General features: G+C 41.0%; 1 pseudogene; it reads left to right on the top strand.

The window, feature by feature from the left end:
- Nucleotides 1-1,164: 1,164 nt before the first annotated feature.
- On the top strand, nucleotides 1,165-10,354 carry LOC109475864 (annotated as a pseudogene).
- Nucleotides 10,355-21,994: the final 11,640 nt, after the last annotated feature.

Raw genomic sequence — 21,994 nt, 5'->3', positions numbered from 1 at the left:
CTAAAAATAACTTATCGATCCCAAGGCACGCCTATAGTTATGGCTGTGATGTAGGTCCAGTGGCAAGTTTGCCAATGTGTGGCAGAGAAAGGGTTATGTTGTACGTTCATCTGTTTGCATATCGGTGTCACACTTTAAAAGTAATAGCGTGTCAGGCAGTAGTAAGTCTTAAATGGTGAAATGTAAGGTATATTGTTCTGCTCTAAAAGTCCGGAACTTAGAACTGACAATAATTATCTTGCCTTCTAATTCTGTAAAGTATACGTTTAAAACTCAAAATGACCCACCCGATCGAATAGGCATGAGAGCTTTTTCATTTCTGGAATCCCAAACATCATTCAAACAAGGATACTTACCTCTTTTACTTCACTCACTCTTTACCTGTTTTTGTCAAGTCGGGTACTTGCAAAAAGTCATAACTTATCAATCTACAAACTAAATAACGAATTCGAGTATACTCTCAGTACAGTTGCTATAGTTAAAGTTTATAATATGGATAAATATTGCATGTAGAACAGCAGGGCTAGGGAAAGTGCAGGAAAGTCTCCTGTCCTGAGATGTAGTCTAGTCCCCTGTCACTGCGGGGTTAACTCCCGCTGACGCTCCTTAACAACGTCAGTCGGTCAGAGGTCACCGTACAGTCATGACGTGGAGGAGTTAAATATAGTACAGATAGGCTACTGCTAGGTGGGCAGAGGCGGCTAATAGCGCTAAATCTTACCTGAGTAAGATACATATTAAAGTTAGTGACAGGGACGAGTGACAGAAGTGTGGGTCTGAGCATCACGCCGAGTCAACCAGCGGTAATAAGCTACCGTAAACTGTGATTGACACTGATGGCAGCCGTGTGCCGGCATCTCGTCCCTGGTACATGTCTAGGTACGAAGGCAGGCGATACGTCTTTACAAGGCCTTTATAAATTATTAGAGGTAGGTGGCCGTCTTTGCAGGAGACTTCTAGTACACATAAGTAGCTAGCATGCTACATGGCTAGGGAAAAGATGCGGAGGTCTACAGTATTCTCAGAATCTAAGAAAAGATGAAGTCACAACCAGCGGAGTCATGAACGGGCTGGGTGCTGTCTTTGGTTATCTAGCTGTATGAGAGTCTTCTGTCACCATAAAGCTAGGTAACCAAAACAACAACCACTCCCCTAGCAACCAGATGACAACAACCAGTCTCCTAGCAACAAGAGGACAACAACATCAACTCCCCTAGCAACCAGACGACAACAACAGCTGCCCTAGCAACAAGAAGACAGCTACAACAGCAAACAACACATTCGCAATGCAACCAGCTGATCTTTACAACCAACTGACATCTACTCTTCTACAAATCACGGAGATACGTAGAAGCACTAACTGCAAACGTTCAGTGGCAACATGAGCATTGGAGCTAGACTCTTGTGTTGAGTGTAAGTATCGCAGTTTCAAAACTAGAAGCAGTGGAAAACATAGACCCTCGTGTGGAGTGCACATGCAAGTTGGTTTGGTTCAGGCATCCAAATTGCACCAAACATGTACATAGATCCTAGTAGGGGCTGTCGGTATTTGGTAGCTTAGCTTCAGACATCAAAGCTGCATCAAACATAGGCCCCAGTACGTAGTTTAGTTTTAAGCTTCTAAACTTCACCTGCGCTGCTGGACCCTGTTGTGCAGTGCTGGGAGAGCAGATTCAGACCTCTGTGCAGCAGCAAACATGGAACCTCGTGTGGGCTGTAGGGTGCTTAGCTGTAGACCTCTAACATGGACAACACTCAGACCCTGGTAAATGGTGTAAGGAGTAGAGCTTTAAACCTCTACGTTGAACAAAAGCTAGAATCTACCGGTGAGTGAAGCCAGAATAGCATTAGGAAACTAACCTGCACCAAGTCTGGACCCTAGTGAAGAGTATGTGGGTGTGATTTTACATCTCACCTGTACTGAACCTACATGTAGACCCCGGTATGGACTGTGGCGAGGTTATTAATGTCTTCTGCTGCAGCATACTGGAGGTCATGGAGAGACCGAAATAGCAGGCGTCTCTCGGGAGACTACAGCTCCCTACAGCGTACAAGCAGAGGCATTACTCTGTACTTTTTACAGCATACAGTCTTTGGTATATCAAAGCTTAGGTGCATCTAGAAATAACGACATTTATCTGCTAGTAGAAATCAGTTAGCCTAAAATTACAGTGACTACTACAGTTCAGAATTCCCATACATCATTACACAGACCCACACTACGTCTGATACAGCTGATATCTGCTACAATCTACAGTTTCTCGGCTTCGGTTGGATATTAACCACTCGGCAGCAGCGGCAGATACAACACAGTTTCCAAAGCTGTGAATTGATGTCAGGGAGGAAGCTCCATTATCTATATCCTAACAATAAATGTAGTTTATGTAGGCGGCAATGGCAGGATGAAGTGGGGATTAAATCGGCGGCTATAAATCCTTTTGTGGGGCTACAGCAGAGGCCCTCGCGTCCTTTTGTACAAGGTCCTATTTATTTTCTTATTAAATCATCGGTATGAGGGGAGAGTGCATGTTTTCCCCATGACAAATAAAGCTGCTGCAAAATGATCTTTGCACAGGCTGACCTTAGAATGTCTTGAAATGATAAAATACAAACGATATTTTCAGCTATAGATATGAGAAAAATGTCTATACTACTCCGCTTGCTTGCCCATAGGTTGCTAAAAATCTTTATATTTTCCCTTTTAATTTCTGTGGATTTCACAGGTTTGTGTGTTTGTGAAATAATCTTATTGATACTTGGGACTTATCAGGTTCATCACAGTGGACTGAAACACAATGTAATACTATTCAGTTGAAGTATCGCCGGTTTGTGAAGAGTTGAGGTTGCTTTGTCACTTAATGCCAGGCTGTGCCAATACACCAGGAATGTACCGTATCTCCGTATATGTTATGTTTATTACCCATTGGATTTATATTCTATTTGTTTCAACCGAGTGCAACGTAACACAACCCCCTCACCCCCCTCTCCATACAGACAGTTGGATCTGCCTCTAACTCCGCCAGTACACCGGTAGTTCTTAACTACCATCTCATACACGTACTGTACTAAGATCAGTAAGTAAGATCAGTACGCTTGTTTTGTGCATTAGTCGCTCCCCTTGCCTTGTTCACCCCCACAGACCGCTTGCTTAATGCTGTAGAATGGATCTCTGCATTACTGTCCTGTGCTGATATTACGCTAGCGTGTGATGACTGGGGTGTGGTCCCCGACTCTCAGTCTCTCCATCCATTCCCTGTAATCCCCGACACTAACCTCACCACCACCTCCCATAGTCCTGTAAGTACGCACCTGTTTTCTATGTGTGATTACCTATCGTCTATCCATCACATACTAATCTCCACGTCCCCACTGACGCGAAATTCCTAGCTATACTCAGACGATACCTCCTAAACCCTCCATTTTGTTTCGTTCTAGGTCAAAGGTCGCCATTACGCCATGAGCAGCAGAAGGACACAAAGACGACGGCCACTTTGCGTAGCTTAGAATATTACTGTCTTCTGCGGCCGCCGGGCTTTTAGGTGAGATGGATATCTGGCCCCTGTGCCGACTGCCCGCGCGGACTTCCGACATTTTTCAGAGACATTGAGACATGCAGTAGACAGGGCAGGGAGCCGAGGTCTTACTCGCCCTCTCAGGCAGGCGTTCTCCCAGGAGCTGCGGCAGACACGCCGGTGCCGGACCGGAGGAGAGTCAAAGGGAGGCCATCTTTGGATGGCTACATGGTGCTGGGGCTGGGCGGGAACGATAAAGCCAAACACAAGGCCACAACGAACACTCAAACCACAGCTGCACATAAAAACTACACTACAAACATCGCTGATGTACATTGCCGTGGGGGAGGGGTGCATCTTAAACAACACGGAGATATGGCCGAACCAATTGTTAGGCAGGGTCCATCTCTGTTCTGTTCCCTCCACGGGCCAGCGGACGGACTGTGGAGCTTCTGGACACTCCTGACGGCTAGTTCATCAGGGGCCGAAGATGGAGCACTTTAATCTAGTGATGACGGATTACTGGACTGCCTGTAGGATTTTTATATACGACTCGGAGAAGATGAGTTCTTGTAAGATAGGCATCATGATGTTACCATGTAGTGGAATCGATCATCAAGATTCGATCGGAAGTGTGAGGTCAGATTGGAATACGGCGTGTGCAGGCTTCATGTCCAGTGCCGGGGGAAATGACGGTCAGGACTCATCAGTGTGAGGGAACGTCCCGCCCCGTGGGGACGGCACCCGCGAACTTCCCGCCCGAACTTTGCCGTGAGTCATGCGGCAGGGTTCAGAGAGTTTCATCCCGGGCTGCTACAGAGGGCACGCCACGCACACAGGCCGCTGATTTACCGGATTGTGGCAGGAAAATGAAGACTGTGTGACTCTTTTCATCTACCATTACTGCGGCCACCGCAAGTTCACCGCAGGTCCGGCAGGAAGTCACCACGTTATGAACAGGACAATGGGAGGGGGAGGCTGTACCCACTGTACAACACTCGGGACGATTACAACATACGTTTATTGCAAATTCGTGCCCGTGGGCTAATTGGAAGTGAACAATGATAATACATATATACATAAAGTGAGTGAGTATACATGTGAGACAAAAAAATGAGGATTACGTTGATGGTTAATAGTAAGATTCTATATCTACGTTGATAATGTAGTGTTGACTTCTTCTTTGGAATAACGTAACATCTGTAACTTATTGATCTCGAAACACAATTGTAGATCTATAAGCTGTGAGAACGTCTGCAAACCTCGATCACTGTACCATAGTATTACTGGGTGCAATGCACCTTTCTTCAGTTAATACACGTATTTATAGATATACTAGTGGAACATTAAAATATTCAGACTTACCATCATGAACCACATAGCTACCTTGCGTGCACATGTTGTGATATTATATCTAAGAAACAAGATCCCAGACGTCTACAATATATACTAATAGCAGCATATCGATTAGTGCGATCACAATATCAAGATGTTCGAAAGTCTGATTTGGTAAAACTGTAGAAAGTGCACTTCCTGATGTACAATACTAATATGAAGGTTGAAACGAATGTGCTTCTCTACATTAGGAGTTTGGTTATGGTGGTACCAACCGAAAATAGCATATTGTAAACATGTATTCTATGACTCTATGGACTCGCATTTCGTTTGGAAATCACCACATTACGACAATATTAAGATAATACTTAGACCATAGGAGGCCGTACCGTGTAGATATTGCTTGGATCTGGTAATATGCGCTTTGAAGTATGTCTTAAAGATCATTGGGGGTGGGTAAGGAGGGGGGGCGTATTTTATTCTTGACACGATCGATTATTAGATACCGGAAGTTTTTTCGATAGTTACATTTAGAAATGTTATAGTTCGCACCGTTCTTTCAACCACGATTGACTATAGGTACCGTTATATTTACTAGTCATAAACAGTTTCCAGTGTCAATTGGGTGTGTCCTCTAAAGTTAAAAAGATTGCTATGAGAAAGTAGAAAGTAGCAGAGCCTGTACCATTATCTAAAGTCAGAAAAGTGTTATGACAAATAACAATGTAACAGAGTGTGTTTCTTTCTCCAATATTATAAGAATACCATGAGAAAGTGAAATGTAATAGAGCCGTTACCATTATCCAAAATTAGAAGCATGCTCTGAGAATGTGGAATACACCATAAATCTGTACCGATATCTAACATTAGGCTATGAGAAAGCGGAATGTACCAGAACCGTTACCGTTATCCAACATTAGAAGAATGCTATGAGAAAGTTCGCCACACAAAACATTGACCCTTCCCGACGGGGTCCCGGTGCAGTCTGTGCAGACTTCCTGCCATTGTTGTCCCAGATTAAGCATATCTAAAAGGGAACAATGTTAGAAGTATAGGCAGTACTATAAATGCGCAGGGGTCGTGAGAAAGGTAGGAGCAGTGTTAGATTTACAGGCTGGTCTCGCTGGCTGGTACCCGGCCCGACCTGGCTCACACCCGCTCATGACTACCAATGGTGCGTGTAGAAACAGAACTGATCAACCTGATACCACAGAATGGATTTTAAAAAGTAATAAAACTTCGGGAAAGTTACTTTATCACTGGCTTTGTCCTCAATGTATGTAAGCCATGTCTCGTGTTTATGTGCTGTGTGTGTGTATAGTGTAAAGTTTCTTGCTATGAAACACGTTGCCGGGAGGTTTGGGTAGGATAAGAAATTGTGGCCAATGTTCATCCAGAACCTTCTGAATATTTTGGAGAGTAAGACTTTATATCTTCTCTTAGATGTTCGTCATAAATTTAACAGCATGCAAAGTCAACACAACTACAGTTACACTATAGGATAATTAATTCTTTCCCAAAATCTGTCGAAAACGATTATCCAAATGCATCAAAGACATAATGATGCTTAAAATATCTTAGAACATTCTACAAATTGCCACTGTTTTGATACTTTGTTTTATCTTTATTTTATATATTTATTTGAGGGCACACACCCATGTCCCAACAAACACTGATACAGAAATACATGATACTTTGAGAAAAAAATACTCTAAAACCCGGAGAAAGTAGAAAGTCAACCCCGATCCGCGAGGGGAATGGCAGAGTTTATGGCTGGTAAGCAGAAGTCGTTTGTGCCCGGTCCCCAAACCGCGGCCCTCCGTGCACCTCCGTTCGTGCACGCCGTCCGTCCCGCGATAAGATGGTATCAGGGCGCGGGGGAAGAGTCAAGACCGTAATGAATGGAGTGGATGTCACTGGTGCTAATATAGGCTGCTTACCCCGGTATGGATGGACCGGGTTTAGATGTGTCACTCCGATAGCAGCGCAAATTCGTGTAGAACAAGGGATTTAGATCGATGTCAATTTTTCGCATGGATACAGCCAAATCCCCCCGAGGTTAACTCATCCTGGCCCCAAACTACACGTTAGTGCTTACTTTTCCCTAAATCCGCAGCGCGGAGCAGTAAAATTGCACATAAAGCCAACTTTCTGTGAGAATACTTCACGAGATTGTGGGTCAGGCGTAAGCTGACCGACCTGGCGAGCTGACAAAGGAAAGTTAGCACCACATTCGGCACGGCACATAACCACCGCCGCCATCATCATCGACCACCGCCATTAAGAAGCCCCTTCCATGGTAACCTTAAACATGGCCGCTGCACAAGAAGGCCGTAATTTACGGCTAATCGCGGGGCTGGTGACAGGGGATGTGTACCTATGGCTGGTGCTGCCAGTGATCGATCACGGCAAAGTCAGCCCGGGGACGCTCCGAGGTGGATCTCCATTGTACAGGGGGAGGACAACTCCGACACCGAGTCTGACAAATTGCGTCCCGAGAACCAGTCTAAATACTTTGCCAAACTGAATGAAGTTTAGTCGGAGTTGAATTGCTAATCGGCCGGCACCGTCCTGACCCCTTCACGGTTCAGACTTGTCTCGGGCCCGTGCAGGAATCTGCTGACAGACCTGGGGCCGCGCCTGTGAAAAGTCAGACCTTTCTCTGACAGTCCCCCAGCCGCTCGGTCCACACAGTTTGTGCATTCACCCAACGCAGGGGTAAGACACACGGAGCCTTGGGTGCGCAGACAGGCTATCAAAGTCAAGGCGAACAATGTGAAGTTTCTCGGCTTGAGTCCTGTGTAATATTTGTCGGGCCGCCGTGACAAATAGCCGGCGGGCAGACAATGGGAAGACCCGTCCTTACCTTGCACGTCACGTAGGAGGGCCGACCCGAGGTGGACTACTTTCAATCGTAGATTGAGGACCTAGCATGAATAGTGTACCTTGACCTTTGCAGCGTGTACGAATTTTCTCAGAAATGAGCCACTTTCAATGAGCAGAAGTAGCGGTGCCGCCCGAGATCAGGCCGGTTCACGGGCGTCTGCAGTGGCGCTCGGCAGACGGAAACTTCTGCCGTCTGTCCTCTGATTCCGACAGGGTTGCCTGAATACACGCCTCGGCCGCCATCATGCCGTATCATGGCGCACGTCGGGATTGTTTCTTGTCAAAATAAAGTCTGGTAATGAAGGGGGAAGTGTCCCGTCCGCCGTCAATGGACGAGAACACGGACTGCATACAGACGAGCTTGTCTCCGAATGTCGTCCGGATCGTGACGCATGATTTAGTGCGATCGTCCGAACCGCCGCCCCAACAAACATTACACATAAGGTTCAACTGTAGAAGTCTATAGGTTCTCTAGTCTCACCCGTCCATCGCCGAGTAGGCACCCTGTGGGATATGTCCTGAGTTTCTGTCTGCCAATGTTACATTAGTCTGCCACACGATTCCAAAGTTGTCGTGTTTAGTAGATAAGCACTTTTCTCAGATAACGAAGTAGGCAGATGAGGAGAAAGTTTAAACAAACGACGTGGAAAGTTGCGATCCGGACCTGCAGTAGCGAGAGGGAATGACGACGCTCCTATCCCGGGAGAGCAGGAGTGGCGAAGCTTCACCCACTCACGGAGAAAAGAAGCTACAGCCGTAAATCTCTGCTGATGAACCAGACCTGGGGAAATTTCCGGAGTGGAGAAAAGATGAGGAGAGACAGTGATGACGTGACACCCTCCTGGCCGCACCGTGCCACACCCACCTCCACTCCTACCATAACATCAGGTCAACCTCGGGTCAAAGGTAAGGTCAGGTCAAAGCTGGACTTCACGTTCAAGGTCCCGCTGCTGAAGGCTGTGTTTGCTTTGCTGGCTGCAGAGTTGAATATAGCATTCGGCAGGCGCAATGTGATGGAACTGTTTCTGCCTGGTAAGTATTTCTTGCGTTTTATTTTCACTTCGCTTCCATATCATCACAATGTACTGTGACCTATAATCATTTTTTGTGATCTACTTCTACAGCAAAGGCAGCTAGTAAAAGAAAATTCATAGACATTCTACAAGAAATACATGGATTTCCAGATTTTGTGTCTCGCAAAGGCTACTTATAAATGACTCAACTTTCTGTGCAATTTTAGGGATGTAGAAGAGACATGCACAACTATCTACTCTGGCTATAAAAGTGCACAAGCGAAAGTAAACATGACTTTGAAGTACAAAATTATCTGATAAAAGTCAACAACAAGCTTGAATTATATTAAACTTGTTTAGTTTGGGTTTTGGCCATTGCTTTGCCTTTCTTTCAGTCAAAACTACTGAACTACTGTTAAAGCTGTACATGTAGTATTTTTCTTGAACTGGCAATGACTTGATGAACTTTGCATGTCACTGAGTAATATTCTGTGCTCAGTATTTGACATGAAACAGTAGGAACAGTTCGACTGGAGCAATTCATTCTCTAACAGGCTATGAAGTTTGTTTTTGGTCTATTTATTTTAAGAACATTCTTGCCAGTTTTTTTTCGGTCTATAAACTTTGCGATATACTCTTGGGGATTACGCTCTTGTATTCTAATTTGATTCCATATATGCCAGTAGGTTAGGAGACAATACCAGATTGGATACTATATATATATATAAACACTTGTGGGAACTCATTGGAAGGTTTGCCGCACATTTACACATTTACTAGCAGTGAACATTTTGACGATCTTTTGGCCAAAAAACATTAGAATTTGACATCAGAGACATGCTGCCTTGTGGTTACTGCAAAACAGGAAGGGACCAGAACTCATATTCCTTGGCAGTTTACACAAATCTGCTACCAGAAGTAGAGTTAGTACAGCCATTTACTGGAATCAGAGCCGCAGAGATCTCCTCCTGGTATGGTGCTGATCAGTGGATACAGGCGGACATGAGTTGTGTTTAATCTCTGTCATAAGTACAACCTGCCGTCATACAGCTTCAACAGAGTGTTTGGAAAGTGTCTGTTAACGTTTAGCCTGAAGTAAACTCTACTTGAAGCCACAGGAATGATCTTTCAACACGTTGTTTCCAACAAGTTGTTTTCCAAGCATTACTTCTAAAAACTCAACATGTACAATATTTTGGGGACCAGTAATTTTAGTTTCATTTTTGTTCTCATCTTATCAGCATTGACAAGACAAAGAGGCAGGTTAATATGTACTTCATTATAAAACGTCTCAGAGAATCCAGGACAGAGGACAGTTGTTCCTCAAACAGCGGCATGTTCGTAGTTGTACATTGAACACTGCATCATATAATAAACATAGAAAAGAATGAGTCATATTGCGATCATGCTCTCTTTCTTTCACCGACAAAAACAAACACGGGGTAAGATTTGCCCTGATATTTAGTAAACCCATTTCCTGTTGCAGTCAGTCTGCACGAGGGCTATCACATCAAGTCTTGTCTTCCAGAGACGGGGATTGACCTACTTTTCAAAGTTATGACGCAGAAAGCAATTAAGAAGTGGTTTGTCGGCTGGGACAGTTGGTAGGGGTGTAGAGCTGACCTCAATAACGGGGTTGGTGGATGTATGTATGTATGTATACTCCGTATAGTTCTACAGACCTTTCACGGTTTGATTATCGCATCTATCGGCTTGCACGGTCTTTACTTCTAAATAAATGCAGGAGTCGGTCAGTATTATAAGAGTAAACCTCTGTTTTTAGAACTTGGAGGTAAGCATGACGATAGTTAGACTAGTGATCTAGTTTTGGTATCAATTCTGACAAACAGCTGAAAGTATCCATTATAATTATACGAAGTGCTGGAAGCTGCCAACGTTTGCGTTTTTACTCTTCCTTTCTGCTGTATTTTTGTTAATCTTTCTCAGTTTCTACTTCTTTTTACTTTTTCCGTTAACATACATATTCGGCATGTCCTGTGATGTTGCAGACACGATCACAGTTGTTTATGTATGTTTTGCAATGGATTTCGAAACCGCAGTACATGCTGTCATTTTCTCAACACGGCAGAGTTGGTTCTGTGTAAGAACATGTTGGGTAATTTCAAATACCAAGGACATTTCAGATATCACAAGGCGTTACGTTACAGAATGAAGACCACTGAATGTGTTTTTGCTCTGGAAAGAAGATCAATCAATGAGTAACCAATTTGTGAAATATTTTTGCAACCAAAGTTCCTCTTGCAATTGCTTTATCATAAGTTTATTTTTTAACGTTTGTTACATATATAGAAAAGCCTTTATTCTTCAACGCACCGACCAAACGTATCATGTCTAACTATAATAAGAGCTTGGGAAACGTTTTTAGTTCTTTGTTGACTCTACTACGATGAATTTAGAAAGTCAGGGGCTCCAGACAATAGTGTTTTGTGGAAGAGGCACACATGTATAGTATGAAAGGAAATGTAGCATTGGGAGACGCAAACCGATCACAGTGACTTATACTCCTTTAAACCAGTCGTTCCCTTTATGACCACCATTATCAAATTACTCTTCTTGATGGCTGTTAATTTGAGGAGAACCGCAGATGCATTGTCCGGCTGACGACCGAAGAAAAGCGTGTTATTTTACCGTCAATTGCGACAGTTTACGACTCTCTGTGGAGATGGGATTCTAGCATTATCTGACGTGTACATGGTGTACACACCTAACCGTCATTACCGGGCACACTGGGACAGATATTGCAGAAAATTTCAAACTTTAGGTGACCCATTACATGGCAAAATGCATGGACTACTCCGTACAAGTGTACAGTATACTCTTCTTAGCATTTACTACAATAACTGCTTTGCTCTCCCTTATTTCATTTTACTGTAGACAATCTACAATCAACAGCACACAGCATTTGTGTAAAGGCATATTCTTAACAGAATACATTTCAACTTCAAGTATAATGTAGTATTTCTGCTCTAAGATAATCTATAATCACTGGAAATATACCCTACATTTCTAGAGTAGCTCCACATGTTATAGTGTATGTATACTTGCATAGTGCATAGAATGCTGTGACAGATGTTTACAGTGATAACCTCAGTCAACAGCACAACTGCACCCAGTGGTCCAAGACAGCTCGGGTTTATTGAGTAACATGCAGTAAGTATTACTACTACAATAACTTCTAAGAACATTGTTAAGTCATTATGATCTGGAATTACTGCATGGGACAATCGTGCTGTTGTTTTTTGCCGAACCATTTTGCGCATATTTATCTTATGAAAGGGCACAGTTTAGATACATAAGTATACATTCTCTGTCCGCTAAATCCTACTTTTTGGCGCTTCATTTCAGTTGTAGTGATAGTTACGAGCATAAAAGAATTTTGGAAAGTAGAAAAAGAAAAGAAGATTTTTGTTGACACTGCTCCTTGCAGGTAAAGCCGGTCATTATGGGTGGTAAAACTACACATATTACTGTCAACATCCATGATGTAACGGAGTGCGAGACAGCTTATTATCTTTCCAGCAATTTTGTGAAAATTCCTGATATTTCAAAGATGCTGCTGAAACCTCAAACTCAACAGACTTCCAAGAACACAGAAATGTGAGAGATGTTATATTTGCAGGCAAGATTAACCAGGTTTTGGCAGCACAAAGACACAGATTCCGCCGATAACCAAACAAACATGGCGGCGAGGCAGGCGGTTTGACGGCTGTCACCGACAAACTCAGGCTTCTCTCAACCACACTCTGCAACATTTTCCTGCGTATCTTAAGTGGTGCCGATTGTCGAAATTATTTTTAAAAAGTAACACACTTTATTCTTTTACAATTTTTAGTATTCTTTAAGCTTGTCATTATTTGCAACGCTGTGAGCATTTATGATGAGTTGGAAAACTCAGTATTCGGCCATCTTACCGCCATGGAGAGCTGGAAAAAACGTCTCCTATAGATAAACAAATAACTGTTATGTTCATGAACTGGCTACATTACATGGAGTCACAGGCAAAGTTGGAAGGTAAATATATCCGAGCACACTCTGTACACATATGGTGATGTGATAGCTCTTCAGGATCAATGTTTTTGCAACATTTTTTCTCAAATTGTAATTTTTACGATAATGCACTGAGTATATGAAACTCAATATATGCAATACTGCGCTATATCATATCAGTGTAACTCTGTGTCTTGTTGTCATTGTTTTGTTAGTTGTATTTTCTCTGTATCATTGTTTCTGCTACTATGAAAAAAGAACTTTCATATGAAAGTACACCGAGGCAATCGGCTAAATTTTGCAACAATGACATGCACTGGTGTTTTCAGAAACTTCATGTCGAAAACCTGACATGTCATCGACACGAAGCATTTCTATTTCATGTACAATGTTGGACAATGTTAATCTAACCCTGTCTGATATTTTTCTGACTTTGAAAACGAACAACATGTCATGAAAAATATTCAAAATAAAAAGCACGACGCGGAAAGAATCCTGGTTTTGCACAAATACAGTCAAATACAATGTTATTTTCTGCAGGACAGCACGTCTCCCTGTACCTGCTGAGAACTATATTTTCCGCATTTGTTGTTGTAGAGGAAGCAAACGCGAAGTTGGAATGGAACTTTGAGTCTTCTTCATCAACAGGAAACTTGGTCGAAAACCTGTCATGTTCTTTAGCAACTTAAGAGTATTTCTATTCATGTGCCGACCGAGAAACAATTACCCAGATTGTAAGTGGGGCATTTTGAGGTATATCATTGCAGCTATTTCTTTATTTTCTTAAAGCTATTAATTTATCTTATTAAGACTATGGAGATAAACAACGTCTTCCTTGGATATTGTTTGTATACTTTGTAGTACATAGGTCCTTCGCAAACACTGTCTCCACTCATGGACCAGCATTACATATAAGATATATATTAAAACCTTACGTCATAACATTCGACGGTTACTAAAACAGACTGTACATTTTGTATTGTCCTAAAGCTGCTACATGCATATCAATTGTTTACATCTTTAAAAGCATTACAAGGGTCACACAGTAGTTTGCTGAGATTCAAACTCAGTGCTGCATGGCAGTCAAGTAACAATAATGTTTAAAGCTTGCCAGATTTTGAACGTGTTGCTCCTTTTGCTATATCACATCACTGCTGTCTTTTTTTATCTATCTCTTTAAATGTAAAAATGCTGAATTATTGATAAAACACAAAATTTCAGTTCGGTTCAATCCACATCAGTCGTTGACCGTGTATTCGCTTCCACTTACAGGGAACTTAGGACGAAATTTTGTTTTCGATTTTTTTCATGATATATGGCCAATACCTTGCTATGATCTAGCTTTCATGGTTACGCATACTGTTTGTGGATTTTAGCATTTTGTGACGACCGCATAAACACACCGGATAGAATAACATGAATTTGAAAAGTCACATACTATGTATATGTATGTCACGAATATTCGAATGAAGGCAAAACTCGACATGCGATGAATTTGTTGTGCCATTTCGCCGGATAGCCCATTCCCTTCCCCTCCATGTTAAATAAAATGTGTTTACGACCTAGATTATTTCAGTTCTCTCTCTCTTTTGATCATAGTTGCATTATAGGCAGCGTCAAAGTTTGCATTGTCTCGCCTTAGTTACACAACAAGGGTAAAGTCGAAGTGAACACGAAGGAAGACACAAATGTACACGTTTAGTACTAGCAAACTGTACAACATAGGTCACAAATGTAGACTATTGTCAGTGGTGCAGTTATAAGCAACGTTAATAGAAAAAAACGAAACCATCACAGTGCGTATTTTTACATGTAATAAGAGCAGTATTATATGTGCATTTCTTGTTCTGGTCCAAATTTCTCAACCTGTCCCCTTGTCGTCTGATCTTGTCCATTTTTGAAATTCGTTATAATTTTCAAACTGATCTAATCGACATCCTGTCAAGTTTTGAAATAAGTTGAGGGTTTTCTGTTTCGAAAAAGAGGAAAAACTTACGAAATCAGAAACGTGTGTGCGGTTGTGCAGGACCACAGGCTACATTTTTTTTTATCACAATGCTGAACTCTCTAGGAAAGGAAAGGCAAAAGAGCAGAGCATTGTCATAAAAGTTAACATAAAACATACTTCAATAGATATGGTAGTTTAACGTTTAGTTAGGCTAAGACGAAAGAACTATCTTGCCTTGTCTCTACAACAGATATACTGAAACTTACGATTAGCACCTTAATGTAACATGATAGTGTCTAGTGAGTAGAATTATCATGTCTTTTGTATTTCTATTTCGTAGTTTGTATTTAACCTTGCGAAAGTCGCCATAACCTCTGTATAATATTGTAGTTCTTTTAAGTAAGAGGAAATACATATTTCATATTTATTACCGTGCAGTGTATCAGAAGGTAATAAAACAAGTATCACGCACACTGTACAGTGTACACTATTGTCCGTAGAAAATGGTTGACTGCAGTGTAGGGTGTTGGAATCATTCTATGTTCAACATCTTGGCAGTTCGTTGTTATTCATTTTCAGTTATCTTCTCTTTTTATTTATCAAATTTTCATATTACTGGGTAACTTAATCAGATTTGAACAAACTCGTTTTCGAAGTTTACACAACAGAATACAGTAAAACAACAAAATGCTAAGCATTTATCGCTGTTAACTTTTATGTAGTTTTTGTACAAGTCAAAGCACCAAGCACACTGAACGTTTTGTAGCTACCATATCGTCCCTAACACCACTTCTTCTGTGCAAACATCAATAGTAAGAAAACTTGGATAATTCAATGCAGTAATGTAACGCCTGACACTATGCAATATAAAAATCAACGGTGATTTTGTTGAACTCATATATGTATTTTGCTTATTTTCCATACATATTTGAAACATGTTGTTCTATGGTATATTCGTGTAGATACGTTACTATGTAATATTTCTATTACGAAAAGTAGTGTCTAGTGCGAGGATACCATCTAAAGTGATATCATCTAAAGTAAAGCATATACCATTGTTCTTGTTGTCACGTTTTTTCAAGAAAGTTTGAGGACCCGAAACACTGGGATAAAAAAAAGGAGGCAAAACATATCTAACTTACGCTATATATACATCTGTTTCAAATCACTTTCAACTGTTCCCATCCACTGCAGTATTATTGCTAGAAAATTGTTATAGTGACGTTTGGTTAATGCAAAATAAAGAATGTCTTTGGGTTGTGGAAATAGTAACAACTTACATAGACGTGTTCTCGAACTTTTGCATTAAATCGCATTCTTCATCTTAAGGTGAATCTGTTGGATTGGATTGCTGGAAACTTTTTTCGAATGTATTTCTGTTTTTGTCCTTCCGTGTTGAACAATTAGAGTTACGCAAGCTTGATTCCAACAAGCACCTTATTTCTGTGGATGTGGCCACCTGTCTGCGGCAGTGGCTATTCCGTGGCGATAGTTGCTACTTTGTGGCCACTGTGGAATTATGTTGTGTTTCTGTGGTTAACCCGAATGTTGTGGTGTTTCTGAGGCACAGTCTGACTGTAAAACTGCGGTTAACCCGAATTTTGTGGTCTTCTGTTGCAGGTGTGAGCTGTGGTCTACTGGCGTGTGGGCAGCATGAGTTCGTACATACAGGAATGTCATATGGTAACCCGGTATAAAATAGAACACAAGCATGTAGACTACGGTATACGGCGTAAAAGTACCAAAATAACTTCATTATGGACAACGTAGGGTAATACTGAGCCAAAGATGTACTGGAACAGAGTTTTACACATTTGCAAAAGTGCAATGTATACTATGCGCATACTGTTGGGAACAAACCACTGTTTATAGCACAGTAGCGTGATGCCAACTCGTTTCCTGTCTCAAAACTTAGCACGCTTCATTTTTTCACGTATCAAGTTGGTAACTGGTAAACATGTACCGTAGTAATCAGTCCTCTCAAAAGAGACAACCACTTGTACTTGTACTTGTACCTCACATTTCTGCTGAAGTATAGCGAATGAATCAAAATGGCGGCAGAAGACGAGACAGACCGACGTTAAAGGCTGGTACCCCCTGATAAAGTACACGTTACGTCTGTTGTCACTTTGTGGCTCTCAAAGACTGGAGAAAATCTCAAATTCTTTTCCCGTCTTCGTGACATTACGTATGTAATTTTTTAACTGGTATGAAAATGGAAGTAGACTGATACAATCATCAGACATTGTATACAGATGTTTGACCACTAAGGCTCGATAAGGTATGGACTTCTGCACGCAGAATAAACACATGGGTATTGAGGTAAGCTTGACAAGAGTCTTCTATATCCCAGTTTCCAGGATCTCCGCATATTGACAATATTTGGTTGAGATTTTACACCCGTCTCAGCGGCGACTTTTGTTGGTCAGTCTGAGGCGGCCCACTGTGTTCCTGAGCACTGGGTAAATAAGACGAGTAAACGTTCCCGAGGCATATTCTAAAGCAACAGGGGAACTTTTAAATCGTTTTACCATACCACCAATTTGGAAAATAAATCATAACCTTGCATTTAAACGCGTCATTGTAAAGACAACCAGTATATGTGGACTGGAGTTTTATGTACGTCAGCACTATAACAGTTGCAAGCGTGGGATATTTTGCTACAATAAAGTACGGCGACTTTCGTAACATCTTCTACAACTATACTTACAAACAGGCAAGTGCATACAGAGGAACTTACATGAATGTATATTGATAAATCAACATGTTGAGTTTTATGTAATTTACACTACAGGTTCTAAGGTCTAAACATTCTTTGATGTACTTGCCTGTTTGTACACAAGAAGGGTTATCTCTCCCTGGAATGTAATTGAAATTATTTATATGATCAGTTGCATAACCAGCCCATCATGACACAGTCTTCGCACAACGTCTGGTCTTAACATACTAAAACTAGCCGCCTTTTTTTACTTTATATTCTACCTACAATCTTCACAGACGTTTGTAAAACTGTTCGCCTGGGGTAGGATTAAACTGACACGTGAAGAAATGATGGTATGACGGAATGAAGACTAATACTCTACCTCACTCCTGTAGGCAATAAACTAAAGGCAGCAACATTTACTCATTAATTGGTAAGATCTATTCAAAGGACTTATCTAAAGACAAGATGATTCTCGACAGAAAGACAGACAAATGATAAGCATCTTGAAGAACACAAAAAGTTATTTTTTGCCGCTTGCAAAGACGAGCCGTTCGGGGGTGATGAAAAATCCCCAGTTCCGGAGATGTCAGACCGGTCAAGCTCAGGTCCTGCTGTTCTACATGGCTATTGTTTCACTTCAGTTTTAGATTGTATTTTATGTTTTGCACCGAGCCAGAAATTTAGGTGCTTCAACTAGTGCTCGTAGAGGAAGACTACAAAGATATATCTATGTAATAAATACCAAGACAACATAAAGGTGACGTGAAATCAATTTAGTCTGAAGGACTTGGCAGTACTGGAGAAAGATTTAACATCGAACTTTATCAACAGCAAATAATGAAATACAACATAATATAAAACTATCCTTGCCTGGATACAGAAATAAAGTTGGCAAGAATATTTAGGTACACATCAAACCGAAGTTCTGATGGGTAGATGTGACGCTATTCCACACACTAGTTGTGACAGTCGGTAGTGAACAGATTCATGAATCTACCATATCATTCTACTGGTTACTAGAGCTGTGTGCCTGTGTATTTTAGGTACAATCACTAAACGTACAGGTAAACGCACACGGATGCAGATGCAGGTCCTGACATGTGTCTGTGCCTAAACATGATATGGCAAACATCTGTAAGCCACATAATTTTAGCCAATTGTTGTCTTTGTGTCAGGGTTTACATTTTACATCTAACAACAAGACTTTTCCTTTTTCAAGTACTCAATGGTCAAACTTGTCATCGTTGTGATATAATTTGCCTATCTTTAGTGTAACAAAGGGTGGCCAGCGGTGTTTTATTTTGCTCAGGTAGAAGTACATCATGAAGAAGTTCAAATCCGGATCTGTACCTTAACAATTCTACAGGTACAGGTATTATGCACACGGCTTTACTGACCACAACGCATTCCCACACTCAGAAGAAAATTTAGTTCCAAAAAGCCTGAGTCTGACCATCGTGAGAAACTATTTCCATGAACGTCAAGTATAATACCAGAGCAACAAACGTTCCCAACAATGTGACATCACAAACGTCGTGAGAGAGACAAAGGCAGGGCAAAGAGCAGGAGATTCAGCCACCCCACATACATTATTTGTCAACTTTACTTTTCACGTACGTTATGCTACCTTACAGACCTTAGAGACTTCGGGGAAGTAAGGACAATGCTCCAGCTCCAGCTTTTTCTCTCACATGTGTATGAGCCCATCGTTGCGATGATCTATATACCAGAATTTGACCACATCAAAGATTGCAGAAGCATTAGAGAGCTATTGTCTATCAAAAGAAGACGTTTCAGGTACAGCACACTCTATCACAGTTTTCAGAGTAGAGAATACATTTCTTCTGAAGCTTGAATTTTACTCTTGACCGATGATACATTAAAGAATACAGAACCTTTTTTGATGCAACAAAAATTACAACGGGCTTTGGTAAGGTCAAACAAACTACAAACCACAAAACAGAAGTCTTAGAATACTGCTTATTAAAATAAGGGCAAGCCTGGGTAATCTCTCACATCAGGTGGCCTAACTTGAATTTGTAAGTTTTCTCACAATAATTATTTGTGTATTTTTATTCAGTGTGAAAACTGTCGATAAAGTTATATTCAACCCTAGCACCTCTTGTTCTTTATGCATGCTTAGTCCGATGTACGGGGCCTTGTCCGTACACTGGCTGGAAAGTACAGGTACAGGGAATGCTGGATCTTTGGTTTCTGTTGGAATTTGAGTCCGCTGCTATAAGAGAAGATGTGTAAATAATGGACCAAAACACATTTTTGGCTTTACAAAACCTCTTAGTTTCCACATTTCGACGAAAACGACAGTCTAGGACCTTAGTGAGTTTCTGAAAGTGCCCTTAAAAACAAAACAAACTTTTTTTCTAGCCTTATTGCACTACACGGGGAACATGCGTCAACCTGGTACTAAGCGAAGGTAACGTCTGCTATGGCTAAAATTTTTGCTTCGGGTAAGTACAATAATAGAAAGGTGCAAAATCTCCGTGGGTGTATATCTCCGTTCCAGCGTACACACGGCACATTCTAACACGGGGAACTCTCGGTTCCGATCGTCAAATCCTACAACCTCTACTGCCATCGTCAGTTCATACTTAATGTTCATACATAACACATGTCGCTCCAAAAGAGTAAAATTTAAGACAAAAAAATTCTTTCTCACTAGAAACATAAACTCAAAACTTTTTACTGTGTGTTCAAGCATTTACAGATGAAACTAAAAGATTTGAGTAATTCTTTTCCTATCCTACCAGTTTGTAAGTTTTGGTCGGAGTGCCTAGATTGTTTACAATTTACTTGCATATACAATGCCTCTTTATATATTTTATATTGATCACAGTAACATAGTTATTATGCATTGTAACCTTGTTTATTCTATTTTGTTATTATCAAGCTCTGATTTTGTACTTTTGTAATGTTAGATGGCGACATGAACATGAGCTTTAGCTTTAGTGTGTCGTCATCTTGTCCTTTCTGTCATTAAATGTTGTAATTAAAAAACATAAAGTTCGTAAAACGTGTCGAAAATTTAAATGTAAGGCAGAAAGGCTTCCGCACTTGGGACTTTGAAGGACTACAGTAATTTCTGCTACCTCGCTTTTATTTCTACATGCAGTGTCCATATCAACATCAGAGATACACTTTTAGGTATCAGATTAAAATGTACTTGTAATGCCACTTTTACCTCCTTCATCAATTGTCCCAAAGATACATTGGTTAATCAAAGACAAAAGGTTCACCGACTTCTTTGTTAATAAACACTGTTATTTTTAAAGGTGATGATAACTCACTGTTGGAGTATCCGTATCAACACCAGAGACATCTTTTAGGTACCAAGTTAGCGCTAACGTCCGAAATGCACTCATAATATAGATATGTAACAGAACAATTCTCATTAATCAGTACCTAAAATGATAGTTAGGACTCAGGTGCCGTCTTTCAAAACAAGATCTGTGTTTGATACCGTCCTGTAAGTCCTTGTCAATTTTAGCAGCGTGAGGACTATTACCACTATAACACTACGCCAAATTCTATGTTGCAGGTATATATTAAGTGGTAAAATCATTATCAGAAGAAAAGGATCAAACAAACAAACAAACACTGTCCTTAATCAGGCTTCCCATGCCTATATGCACAGGAAGTTCATGATCTTATTTTTCATCCGTGTTGAATAAATGGAAACTAAAATTTTTACAATTGTCTAAAGTAGTCAGGGGAAAGAATCGACCTCTTAAAACACTCCGCCAAATTGTACAAGGTTTCTTGCGAACGTGGCAAGAAACTGTATCACATGTTACTTCCTTGGGACTACAGTGTGCAAGTTAAAACAGCAACTATTACTAAGGGTTAATCGGCTTCTAAATCGTCTAAAGCTATCTAACAGCATTATTGCACTCTTGTGCATAAATGGACTTCATACGATGGCGTTTACCTCTATAGAGAACAACTAAGTTAATGCCATTCTGCGTTTCTACCTTCGGTTAGGGACGTCTTTTCAAATGGGATGTACGTTTGAGAAGCGGAAGGTCCCGCCTTTGAGGAGAGCCACACCTCGGGCACGATATAGATTCCGCCGCAAACATCGCAAAGAGTAGGCCAACATCCCATTGTGAGTTCACCAAACCTTACAGTCTGGTCTTACGTAGCTTGTACTCGGTCCTCCTGGACACACGTGATTCGAACATGTTAGTTTACAATTAATGAAACTTGTGTCTCCTTTTAAGTATATGCTCCATCAACTCAACCCAAAAAGTTTGAAAGCTTGATTTGGTCAATCATATCTCCGCGAATACTTTACACATTCAATTGAACTGTACGATTGTTGTTTGCTATGGTCGTACACTCATGAGTTAAGCACAAGGACTACTTTGAGCAAGAAAAGAGATGAAATTTCCCTTGATCATGTGCCCGTTGTTTTTAATGATTATCATTGTGTTATATCATTGAAAACTTGTATATCTACTTTCAATTAAATGACACATCATATGCTATGATCATGTTCTTGTGCAATGGGTACCAGGACTAGTTTGATGGGTGTGTCGCCTAGCAAAATTCGGCATTTTTGTTTTGTGCC

Source organism: Branchiostoma belcheri, unplaced genomic scaffold, assembly GCF_001625305.1.
Source record: "Branchiostoma belcheri isolate BF01 breed outbred unplaced genomic scaffold, Haploidv18h27 scaffold104, whole genome shotgun sequence".
Classification (NCBI taxonomy): domain Eukaryota; kingdom Metazoa; phylum Chordata; class Leptocardii; order Amphioxiformes; family Branchiostomatidae; genus Branchiostoma; species Branchiostoma belcheri.
The sequence above is the reverse complement of the archived record's forward strand: the minus strand, read 5'-3'. Positions and strand labels throughout refer to the sequence as shown.